At 40.5% G+C, this 12,267-nt stretch overlaps 1 protein-coding gene across 3 annotated transcripts in view; it reads right to left on the reverse strand.

Moving 5' to 3' along the window:
- IFT25 (intraflagellar transport 25) overlaps positions 1–12,239 on the reverse strand; it is a 28,351-nt gene extending 16,112 nt beyond the window's left edge. Inside the window, exon 1 of one of the 3 annotated variants that reach the window (XM_037161721.2) lies at positions 12,180–12,239. The gene's annotated coding sequence lies outside the window, so the exon portion shown is untranslated. Of the gene's footprint in view, positions 1–1,332; positions 1,399–12,179 lie in introns of those variants that run through there. The other 2 variants (XM_053655394.1, XM_053655395.1) reach the window with 2 other exon arrangements.
- Between the last annotated feature and the right edge of the window lie 28 nt (positions 12,240–12,267).

Genomic DNA, 12,267 nt, shown 5'->3' on the forward strand with positions numbered 1-12,267 from the left:
AATCCTTTCTTATGTGTTGTAAATATCCTCTACTTTGTGGTATGATTTTTTTTTGTAACTTTGTTTTTTGTATTAAGAGTTCCCCCACACATACTTTCTTTTTTGTAACTGAACTATAACAAACATATAGAAAAGCCCACAGACTCCTGGCCAAGATGGAGGCATAGGTAGATACACAGTGCTTCCTCGCACAACCAAAAGGACAACAAATCTAAAAACAAAAAACTGCCAGAAAATCAAACTGTATGGAAGTCCGAAAACCAAGGAGTTAAAGAAGACACATTCACCCAGAGTGCTGGAGTTAGCACACAGATAAAGATAGCTAATAAATCTGCTAGAGAATTTAGTGAAAATATGGACAAATGGGTGAATGGAAAGGGAATTTTAACAGAAAAATAGAAACTCTAAAAAAAAGAACAAAATAGGAATTCTAGAACTGAAAGACACAATACCTGAAATAAAAATTGTATTAGGCCCTGGCTGGTGTGGCTCAGTGGATTGAGTGTGGGCTGCGAACCAAAAGGTTGCCAGTTCGATTTCCAGTCAGGGCGCATGCCTGGGTTGCAGGCCAGGTCCTCAGTGGGGGCCACATGAGAGGCAACCACACATTGATGTTTCTTTCTCCCTCCCTTTCCCTCTCTCTAAAAATAAGTAAATAAAATCTTTAAAAAAAATTGTATTAGATCGGCTTAATATCAGACTGGACCCAGTATATGAAAGGGTTAGCGAATTTAAAAATGGCCAATAGAAATGATCTAAAATGAAAGTGTTATAAATGAAAAGAACAGAGTACCAGAAATCAGAGAAACACTACCAAACTATTCTGAAACACATGTAATTAGAGTCCCAGAAAGGAGACAGAGAATAGTGTAGAAGAAAATTTGAAGAGATATGGCAGATTTTTTCCCAAAATCTGTGAAGGACATGAGCCCACAAGAATCCCAGATCAAGAAGTTCATGAATCCTAAATTATGTAAATACAAAGAATATTCCACCTAGGCATGCCATAGTCAATTGCTAAAAATTAAAGAAAAAAGGGTAAAAAAGTAGTCAAAGCAAAATGCACATTGCATATAGGTGAATACCATGAATCAAAATTGACTTCTCATCAGAAACAATGGAAGCCAAACACAATGGAATGCCATCTTTAAAGTGCTAAAAGATAAAAAAATATATATAGGATCCACCAAGATGGAGGCATAGGTGGAGATGCTGTGCTTTCTCACACAACCAAGTTTAGAGACAACTAAATATTAGCAACAGAAAACACAGCCAGAACACAGAAAATTGAACTTTTCAGAAGTCTGATAACAACAAATTCTTCAGCCTGACCGGTAAGAGGGGCGAAACCAGCAGCTGGCGGAGCAGGGTTGCACAGGAAAACTCGGTCAGACGGACTCAGGCACGCGGAACCCAGGCGCAGGGTTGGACCTAGTGAGAGACACAGCGAGCAACCGCGGGGAAACAGCGAGGGAGCAGGGCTGCGGGTTGACTGTGGTCACGCATTTGTGCACAGATAGACAAACAAGAGAGTGGGCGATTAGATGGGACCCAGCAGGCCCCCAGCGGCAACAGAGGGCGCCATCATTTCCCCACTCTGACCACGCCCCCACATACAGCGTCACAACCCAGCGACCTGGGAGTCCAAGGCTCCGCTCCTCACACTGAACAGGCGTAAACTGACCAAAAATGGCTCAAGAAGATCTCAAAGCCCCAGAGCCTATAAATCTAAGCGATGAAGAAATAGCAAAACTCTCAGACGCACAGTTTAAAACACTGGTGATCAGGATCCTCACAGAACTGGTTGATTATAGCCACAAATTAGACAAACATATGAAGGCGAAACTAATTGAAATGAATGGAAATGCACAGGACACCAATAGCGATGAAAAGGAAACTGGGACTCAAATCAATGGAGTGGACCAGAAGAAAGCAAATAATGGCCAAACAGAAAAAAGTGAAGAAGCAAGAATTCAAAAAAATGAGGAGAGGCTTAGGAACCTCCAGGACATCTTTAAACGCTTCAACATCTGAATTATAGGGGTACCAGAAGGGAGAAAGGAACAGCCACCAGTGGAAAACTTATTTGAACAAATAATAAAGGAGAATTTCTCCAATCTGACAAAGGAAATAGACTTCCAGGAAATCCAGGAAGCTCAGAGAGTCCCAAAGAAGTTGGACCCAAGAAGAAACACACCAAGGCACATCATCATTACATTAGCCAAGATTAAAATGAAGGAGAGAATCTTAGAAGCAGCAAGAGATAAGGGGACAGTCACCTACAAATGAGTCCCCATCAGACTGTCAGCAGATTTCTCAAAAGAGACCTTACAGGCAAGAAGGGGCTGGAAAGAGGTATTCCAAGTCATGAAATCCAAAGACCTACAACCAAGATTGCTCTATCCAGCAAAACTTTCATTTAGAATGGAAGGACAGATAAAGTGCTTCTCAGATAAGATCAAATTCAAGGAGTTCATCATCACCAAGCCCTTATTATATGAAATGTTAAAGGGACTTATCTAAGAAAAAGAAGTTAAAAAAACATAAACAGTGAAAGGACAACAAACTCACAGTTATTAAGAACCACACCTAAAACAAAAGCAAACTAAAAGGACAGCTAGATCAGGAGTGGAAACATAGAAAGGAAGATCTCAAGGAGGGTTAGCAACAGGGGAGTGGGAGAAGGAGAAGAGGGGAGAAGGTACAGAAAATAAGTAGCATAGATGGTAGATAGAAAATAGATAGGGGGAGGGTAAGAATAGTAGGGGAAATATAGAATCTAAAGAACTTGAGACACATGGTCATAAACTAAAGGGGGGGTAATTGTGGGAATGGGGGGGTAGGGTGGAGGGGAATGAAGGGGGGAATAGAACAACTGTAATGGCATAATCAACTTAAAAAAGCTACTGAAAAAAAACACATATATATAGAATTCTATGTCCAGCAATACTATTCTTCAAAATTGAGGACAAAAATGAAGACAACTTCAGGGAAACAAAAGCTGAAAGTATTTACTTACCAGTAGATCCACACTATGAAATCTATTAAAGGAAGTTCTGCAGGGTGAAGGGAAATTATTCTAGGCAGAACCCTGGATCTGTAGGAAGAAATAAAGAGAACTGGAAATAGTATATATATTGCTAACATAAAATAATATTTTTAATCCTCACCCAAGGACCTGTTTATTGATTTTAGAGAGGGGGTAATAGAGGGGAGAGAATAAGAGAGAGAAACATCAATGTGAGATAGAAATATCAGTTGGTTGCCTCTCATACATACCCCAGCTGAGGATCAAACCCACAACCCAGGCATGTGCCTTGACTGGGAATTGAATCTGTGACCTTTCCATTTACAGGAGGATTCTCCAACCAACTGAGCCACACTGGCCAGGGCTAAAATAACATTTTCAAAAATTTCTTTGTAAGAAACTACTTAAAGAAAAAATAGCAATGAGTGATGATAGGGGTTTAATGAATGTATATGTAATAAATAAATGCAATAATAATTCATAAGAGGAGGGTAAATGAAACTATTTCCTGTAAAGTACTTTAATAAAACTTATACACTGAACATGAATATATTAATTCAAAGTAGACTAGATTGTAAAGGATGCATGTTATAATCCTGGGATTAGAATAATCACTAAAAACCATAAAACAGTTATAGGAAGAAGACCAACAGAGAAGAAAAAAATGGAATAGCATAAAAATATTTGATTAACCTGAAAGAATACCAAAGACAAGTCACAAAATAAAGACAATTAGAAAGTAAATAGCAAGAAGACAGAGTTAAGCACAAATTATTCCATTAAATGTTGATAAACTAAACACTACATCTTCAGACTAAATTTAAAACAAACCGGACTAGATACTCTTTCAAGAAACACACTCTAAGCATGTGGATAGACTGAAAGTAAAAAGATAGAATAAGGTATGTCTTAATTATCTGGTAGGTAAATTCCTCTACTTAATTTTTAAAATTGATTTGATTCTATGCTTTGTACCTTGACTATTAGAAAGTTTTGTTACGGTACAGAAAAAAATTTTTTGAAATGCTGATTGTAATTCAATTCAATTTATAGATTAATTTTGAGAGACTATCATGTTTGTAAAAATGAGTCTTCAAATACATGATTTGGACAATCTCTTCACTTTTTTAAGACTCCTTTTAAGCTCTTAAATTGTTTTAAAATTTTCCCCAAACATATCTTCACCTCTTTTGTTTGAGCTACTCTTACATGCCTATGGTTGCTTGTTATTGCTATTTTAAATGGAATCTTTAAAAAAAAAAAGCCTTATTTTTAAAAATCTTATTCTTTACCACACAGAAATATTTCTAGATATTTATAGTGGGGGTTGTAGGAGACACCTGGGATTCCATTGCTGGGAGAGGGAGGTGTATGCTAGGCTGGGAACAAGCTGGGTGTCTACACTGCTATATGGATAGATTTATAAACTGCTTGACATCCACTGATATCACAAAATGTGGTCCATCCACACACTGGTATAGTATTCAGCCATAAAAAGGAAATTCTGAGGATTCTCCAAGATGGTGGCCTAAGGAAATATGCCTCTCCTCCTTGAGCAACCATATCAAAATTACAACTGATCTACAGAACAACCATCACTCAGAACTATCAGATATCGAGCTGAATGGAAGTCTCTAACTACGGAATTAAAGAAGAAACCACATCCATCCAGACTGGTAGGAGGGGCAGAGATGCAGAGCAGCCTAGTCCTACACCATGTAGTGGTAAAAAATCAGGAGAGATATCTAGGGAGACAGTTAGGGATATCCTAGCCCCACACTAGGCCCCCCAGCAGAAGGTTCCAGTGCCAGGAAGATAAGCCCCCCTAACTTCTGGCTGTAAAAACCAGTGGGGATTGAGTTGCTGGAAGAAAGTGTTGGATTCCCAAGCTGTTCTTAATGGGCCTGTACAAGTCGTTCACTCTATCTGAGCTCCAGTACTGGGGCAGCACCTTGAAAGGCACCAGTGGCACATGGAGATGAACTGAAGTGCCTGGCATCTGGGTGAGAGATAGATGACAGCTTTCTCCCAGATAAACAGAGGCCAATAGCAGAGGCCATTGTTCCTTTTCTGAACTCTCACCAAAGAGCCACAGAGCAGCAGGCACCAAATGAAACTTCACAAAACTGGCTGTTTGCCCTGCTCTGTTGATTCCTTGAGGCTCCATCCCACCCAACTTACGGGCCACTGTTAACAGTGACTTTTCTGTATGAATGGCTTGTCTTGGCTCATGCTTCAGATCTTCCTAAATCCCCTCAAACAAGCAACAGCTGGCTTTAGTGAACCCACATACCACTTGCTAAGTGGTCCAAGGCCTGGAAAGGCCTGGAACTAACAACAGCTGGCCTTGGTTCACAGCCTGGCCGTGCTTGGGCATCTTCAAGCCCAGCACAAGTAGCAGCTATCTGCAGATTGTTTTATAGCTTATGCCAAGTGGTCCCAGCCAGAACACAGGTGGTGGCTGACCTAGGCCTGCACCTCCTGAGAAACCTCAGAGGCTGTGCACCCAGTGACAGCTATGGACCATGTCACAGTGACACCACCTAACCATCCCAAGTGATACACTCAAGGGGCTGACTCAGCAGGCACCAGAGCCCTGCTGAAATAAGTCCTGTTCTATGGAGTGGCCTCTGGCACAGCCGATCCTCCATGGAGGACAGAGGCTTGTGGTCAGTGGTCACAGCCAGTCCTTGCAGTGGACTGGCCTGGATAAACCCTTCCCATTGCTTGCCAACAGCAGTCAAAGCTCAACTACAAAAGGAGGGTATACTTAGCCTACACAGAGGGCACGCCTCAACTACTAAGCTTGGGTGACCGGGAAGTCTGTGTCACTGGACCCCACAGAATACCTACTACATTAGGCCATGCTACCAACACAGGGTGTCATGGCAGCTCTACCTAATAAATGAAAACAAACACAGGGAGGCTGCCAAAATGAGGAGACAAACATGGCCCAAACAAAAGAAGAGATGAAAACTCCAGAAAAAGAGCTAAACAAAATGGAGATAAGCAATCTACCAGATGCAGAGTTCAAAACACTGGTTGTAAGGATGCTCAAGTAACTTAGTGAGTACCTCAACAGCATAAAAAAGATCCAGCCAGAAATGAAGGATACACTAATTGAAATAAAGAACAATTTAGAGGGATAAAACGGTAGAGTGGATGAAGCCGAGAATCAAGTCAATGATTTGGTTGGAACATAAAAAAACAAAAAACCGACCAATTAGAACAGCAAGAAGAAAAAGAATCCAAAAAAAACCCAACCAAGGACAGTGTAAGGAGCCTCTGGAATAACTTCAAGGGTACCAACATTTGCATCATAGGGGTGCAGGAAGGAGAAGAGAAAAATCAAGAAATTGAAAACCTCCCTGAAAAAATAATGAAAGATGACTTCTAATCTGGTGAAGGAAATACACATACAAGTCCAGGAAGCACAGATTCCTGAAAGCACAGAGGCCCACATCAAGATACATCATAATTAAAGTGTCAAAGGTTAAAGATAAAGAGAGAATCTTAAAAGCTGCAAGAGAAAAGCAGTTAGTTACCTACAAGGAAGTTCCCATGAGATTATCAGCTGATAACTCAAAAGAAACTTAGGCAGAGTAGAAGGGATTAGCAAGAAATATTCAAAGTGATGAAAAGCAAGGACTTACAGCCAAGATTACTTTACTCAGTGAAGCTATCATTTAGAACTGAAGGATAAAGAGCTTCCCAGACAAGAAAAAGCTAAAAGCATCATCACCAAATCATTATTATATGAAATATTAAAGGGACTTAAGAAAAAGAAGATCAAAACTATGAACAATAAAATGGCAAAAATACAAACCTATCAATAATTTCATCTAAAAAACAAACTAAGCAAACAAGCAAAATAGAAACAGAAGCATAGATCCAAAGAACATTTTGATGGTTGCCAGAGGGCAGAGGGTTCTGGTGGAATGGGTGAAAAGGTGAAGGGAGTAAGAAGTACAAACTGATAGTTACAGAATAGTGATGGAGATGTAAAGTACAGTAAAGGAAAGGGAGTAACCGAAGAACTTACATGCATGACCCATGGACTTGAACAATGGTGTGGGAATTGTCTGAGGAAGTGGAGAATGCTGGGTGGAGAAGGGCAAAGGGGAAAAATTGGGGACAACTGTGATAGCACAATCAATAAAAAAACATTAAAAAGTATTTCTAACATTTCACCATTAAATGTAATGCTCACTGAAGGTTCTGTTAGACACTGTTAATTTCTATAACACTGGTTATAGAAATTATTTTCTCTTTCTAGCTTTTCTTTTAAGCATGAACAATCATTGAATTTTATCAAATGCTCTTCTGACATATACTAAGATGACCATACAGATTTTTCTACAGGTTGATAATGTGATAAATTAAATAAAAATTTTCTAATAGTATAGCCTCCCCAGTTCCCACTATAAACTCTATCTATATGGCCAAGATATATGCACAGTTGCATTCAGTTTTCTAATATTTTACTTATAATTTTTGCAGACTATATTTCTAAGTGAGATTGAACTATAATTTTCCTTTGTTATTCAGTCCATGTCTGGTTTTGGAATCAAGATTGTACTCCCAACATGAAGAAGTTGGAGAGCCTGTAAGCATGATAGTGTTTATAGGTAGATTTATTTTCACTATTTCAAGTTCAATAGTTTTTTCAAGTTTTCTACATCTTCTTGAGATAGAATTTTGAAATTTACGTTCTGTAGAAAATTATCCATTTCTTCTTAGTTTTTATATTTATGGGCATAAAATTCATTTTCATTGTAATTTTAAAATCTAGTGTGATAGTATTTAAACTCTGGTAAGATTGCTCAAGAAAGAGGCATGTCTTACTAATATTTTTCATTTGTGCCTTTTTCTTGCTTTTAATACTACTGTTACTAGAAGACTGGTATTAGATGAACATCAACCCTTAGTTTGAAGAGAAGATTGTGAATTCCTAGAAATAACAGACTGATGAACTTGGATGTTAATTCTGAACACAATTATTAAATTTCATTATTAAAATGATGGCTTTGAAAAGATAAATATGAAAGTAGTAAAATAGGAAGCAGCAGTTAACATTAGTTCACAAAAGTTATACCATATCTATACATTTCTTTTCATTTGTTTGATAGAATTACTACCAATTAGGGACACGTTCTGAACTTTCAACCAAACTTTAGACAAAGCTTTTCAAGATACTCTGTGGACCAGATGGAGAAATGTGAGTTGGCTGACAGGCAGTACTCTAGGGTAAATGCTTATAACTCTCTGAATGGCTATACTAAAAGAATGATTAATGGAACAAAATAAACTGTGGAGAACATCTATCCTTAGCCCATTCAACATTTCTATGAATTAAGGATGGGAAAAGTAAGCTTATCAGTTTGCAGATGACACAAAATTGGGATGTCAGCTAACACACCAGATAACAGAATCAGCACACAGAAAGATCTGAACAAGCTAGAAAGACGGGCTGCAATAAGTAAGTTATTTAATAAGGGTAACAATAACAGCCTATATTCAGACTTAAAAAATCAATCACACAAGGATTGTTCAAAATTGGGTTTGGCAAACTACTGCTTCTAAGCCAAATCCAGACTGCCACCTATTTTTATATGTCTCATGAGCTAAGAATGCTTTTTAATAACAAAGAGGTCTGGTTCATTACAAAGTCACTCACTATAAGGCAAGAGTGTACTGTATCTGCCTTCAAAGGTAAAAGAACTAACTACACCCCATGAAAATTTTTGAACTCAAACTAAGCACTAGGCACTGCACTAGTAATACAAAGATGACTACAACCTAAGACAAAGATAGTGACTAAGACTTAATTCTTACCTTCAAGCTCAGAGTCAAGGAAGATGGACAAGCATGCAACTAATAATATAATGTTATATGCTAATAGTATGATCTATGTTCAGAATACTGTGTTCAGTTCTGGGTAGTATTTTTTAAGTAGGACATCATCAAGCTTGATATTGCTCAGAGGAGAGCCAAAAGTTCATGATAATCTATAAACTATGTTACATGGAGAAAGCTAAAAAAATAGGGATTGAAACATTTCAAGAGCGAGATGAGAAAATGTGACTACAATTTTTAAAAAATATTTTTAAAGTATTTAAAAGATTTAAAATATTTTTTAAAAGATTTTATTTCTTTATTTTTAGAGAGAGGGGAAGGCAGGGAAAGAGAGAGAAACATTGATGCGTGAGAGATACATCGATCAGTTGCCTCTCCCATGTCAACTGGGGACCTGGCTCACAACCCAGGCATGTGCCCCAAGCAGGAATCAAACCAGAAAACTTTCTGTTTGCAGGCCAGCAACAATTTTCAATATCACAAGTGTACACAAATAGAAGAATGACTCGTATTTTTCTTTTACAATTCCAAGGAGAACTAGACTCAACAAATGTGAATTTTAAGCAGGAACACCATACACACACACATACTTTCTGGCAAAGTAAAGATTTAAAATTTTTTTCATCCCTGAAAGTGTCCAACAAGAGTAGATGATAATCTATAAAAGAAACTAAAGAAATAATTCCTACATCTGTTGGTTCTTTTAATCAATCATATTCTAAAAAAGGTAGATCACACACAGATAATGAAGGATCTTAAAACCAGGTTAAGGACAATGGGTTTTAACCTGTAGTGCAGTGGTTCTCAACTGTAATAAGGGTGATTTTGTTTTGCAGGGGACATTTAACAATGCCTGGAAACGTTTGGGCTGTCACAACTTGGGAGGGGGGATAATGCTACTGTCATATAGTGGGAATTTTGAAATGCTGCTAAACATCCCAACATGCACAGGAAGTTCTGCACAACAAACAATTAACTGATCAAAAATGTACACGGTGCAGAGGTGGAAAAAGGTGTGGCGATGTATCTGGGAGTGGAAGTTTAGGGGTCGGAGATGTAGGAAGAGAACTTGCTGTATAAAATTATATATTTTAAAAAATATTTTAAAATTTATTTTCAGAGAGAGGGGAAGGGAGGGAGAAAGGGAAGGGGAAAAACATCTATGTAAAAGAGAAACATCAGTTGGCTGCCTTTCCCACTCCCCCAACCAGGGATCTGGCCTGCAATCAGATGTGCCTGACTGGGAATCAAACCAGTGACCTTCTGGTTCAAAGGCTGGTGCTCAATCCACTGAGCCACACCAGCCAGGACAGAGTTATATTTTAGAGCAGCAGTTTTCCATCTTTTTCATCTCATGGTGCACATAAATATTTTGCAGCACACATACACACACATTATATATATTTGTCGATCTGACAAAAAATAGGTACACTTTTGATTAATTTACACCAGACACTACCGTGATGGCTGTCGACATTTTTTTATTTGACACTAAAGGAAATGTGGTTAGCACTCCTGACGAATGTTTTTAAAAAATTTGCATCACACCAGTGTGCCTCTCGTAGCACCACTGTTTTAGGGGAAAGTATCTAGCATTGTTGTATAATGTATGAATAAGGAAGTGTACTACTCTCCAAATGTTCAGTTTTTCTTATCTCACATTCTTATCATCTAAGTGGTCTGAGGGAAAAAACATGTCTTTTAATAAAAACTCATTTCATACCTCCTATATCCATTAATATCCTTCCTATTTCCTGTGTTGGGTAGAACTGTTTAAATAACAAGTCATCAATGGCAGAAGATGGGTTCCCTTTAAAGGTTGCTTTGTTGTGGTTGATGAGAAAGAGACAAACCAACCCCATAGAAACTGATGGAACAACTCATCTGATGTGTTGCTTCCACAACTCCAAAATGCAGGTTTGGGGATGTAGTCTAATTTCAACTTGGGGTGCCTTATTCTAAATACACATTCCAACAGGACCACAGGTTGTGCACTCTGGGGTGCTATCCTTTGCATTTTTCAAGATCCCTGACATGGACTTCTCTGATGCCTTGTCCTGTCTTGTAAATCCAGTCAGTTAACTATCCTTCACCTCCAGCTCATGTGCCCTTTCAGGTCCTTCTTTCCAAAAACCTCTCTGGGGTAGTCCTCAGTTCACTTTCTCCCTGAGCAGCCCCTTGGTTCTGGTACCCTCTCCCATGACATCCACTCGGAACTTCTGTGTAAATTAGAAACAGTCACCCTCTGTCCCCCGTGCCACAATCTATGCTTGGTATCACTTGAAAGGCAAACCAGCCCTCACACCACCTCTCACCTCCATTCCAAACAAACCCTTCTCCTCGGTCCCAGGCCATTTTCCAGACCTCCAAGGCCCCAAACATTCATTCCTTTTTGGACACCCCGCTCCAAACTATATAAAATACGTTAAATAAATCCACATCCTACGTTAAATGTAATGCATAACTATACGGGTTACGTTGTAGTTGGTAGGCTACATTTTGGTAGAGTTATTAATTTCGATTTGCAATTGTCTTCTCTTTTGGGGGTCAAAACATTATTTCAGAACTTTGTGTGCTAGCAGTAGCGTCTTTAGGGCTAAGGGGAGAGAACAGACGTTAGACTTTCCCCATCCCCTCACCAGCAGCCCCCCAGTGCCGTCCGCCGCCTGCATCCGCGCCGCGTGCCCCCTCACGACCCCTTTCCACTCTTCCTCAATTCCCACTACACCAGCATCCGTCTCCGTCGGCCTTGCCCAGACAGGTTCCCACCTCCCCGGATGCCGACCTAGGCCGCTACACCGACCTACTCGCCTGGACTTCGGGTAGCTCCAAAAGCGTATACAGTAGGACCTGGAGGCGGCCCTTCTACCACGCCCTCAGCCCCGCCCCCACCCACGCCCCCTTCCCGGCCTCCACTGAGTTCCCCCGCTTGCGCTCCTCTTTACTCCAGTCTTCGCGGCACCCCAGCACACAGGCCCCACCCCACCCCACCCCACCCCACCCCGCGTGTTCCAGCCCCCTCCTAGCCCCGCCCTCTACCGGCCCCAGGCCTCCTCCGATCTCCCAGGCTAGCACACGTCTCTACGCTGGGCTCTTTTCTCCATCCGGCCCTCATGCCCCACCTCCAGACCACACCACTAAGCTCATCTTTACTTCATCAGAGCTGCGCATCCCCGCCCAAGGGCCTCTACCCAAGCAGGAACCTGAGTACACGCTGCCTATCTCCCCCAAGTTGAACGCGACCCCTGGCGCCCGCAGGACCCAAGGGACCCACCCACGCACGCGCAGTCCCCACCTCTCCAAGCTCCAAGCCTTGGCCCTCGGGTCGCCTGCCCACCGCTCGGCCCCGCCTCCAGGTCCGACCCGCCTCCCATGCCGGGTAC

This window comes from Artibeus jamaicensis, unplaced genomic scaffold (genome assembly GCF_021234435.1).
Source record: "Artibeus jamaicensis isolate MK-2021 breed Jamaican fruit bat unplaced genomic scaffold, CSHL_Jam_final scaffold_1019, whole genome shotgun sequence".
NCBI lineage: Eukaryota > Metazoa > Chordata > Mammalia > Chiroptera > Phyllostomidae > Artibeus > Artibeus jamaicensis.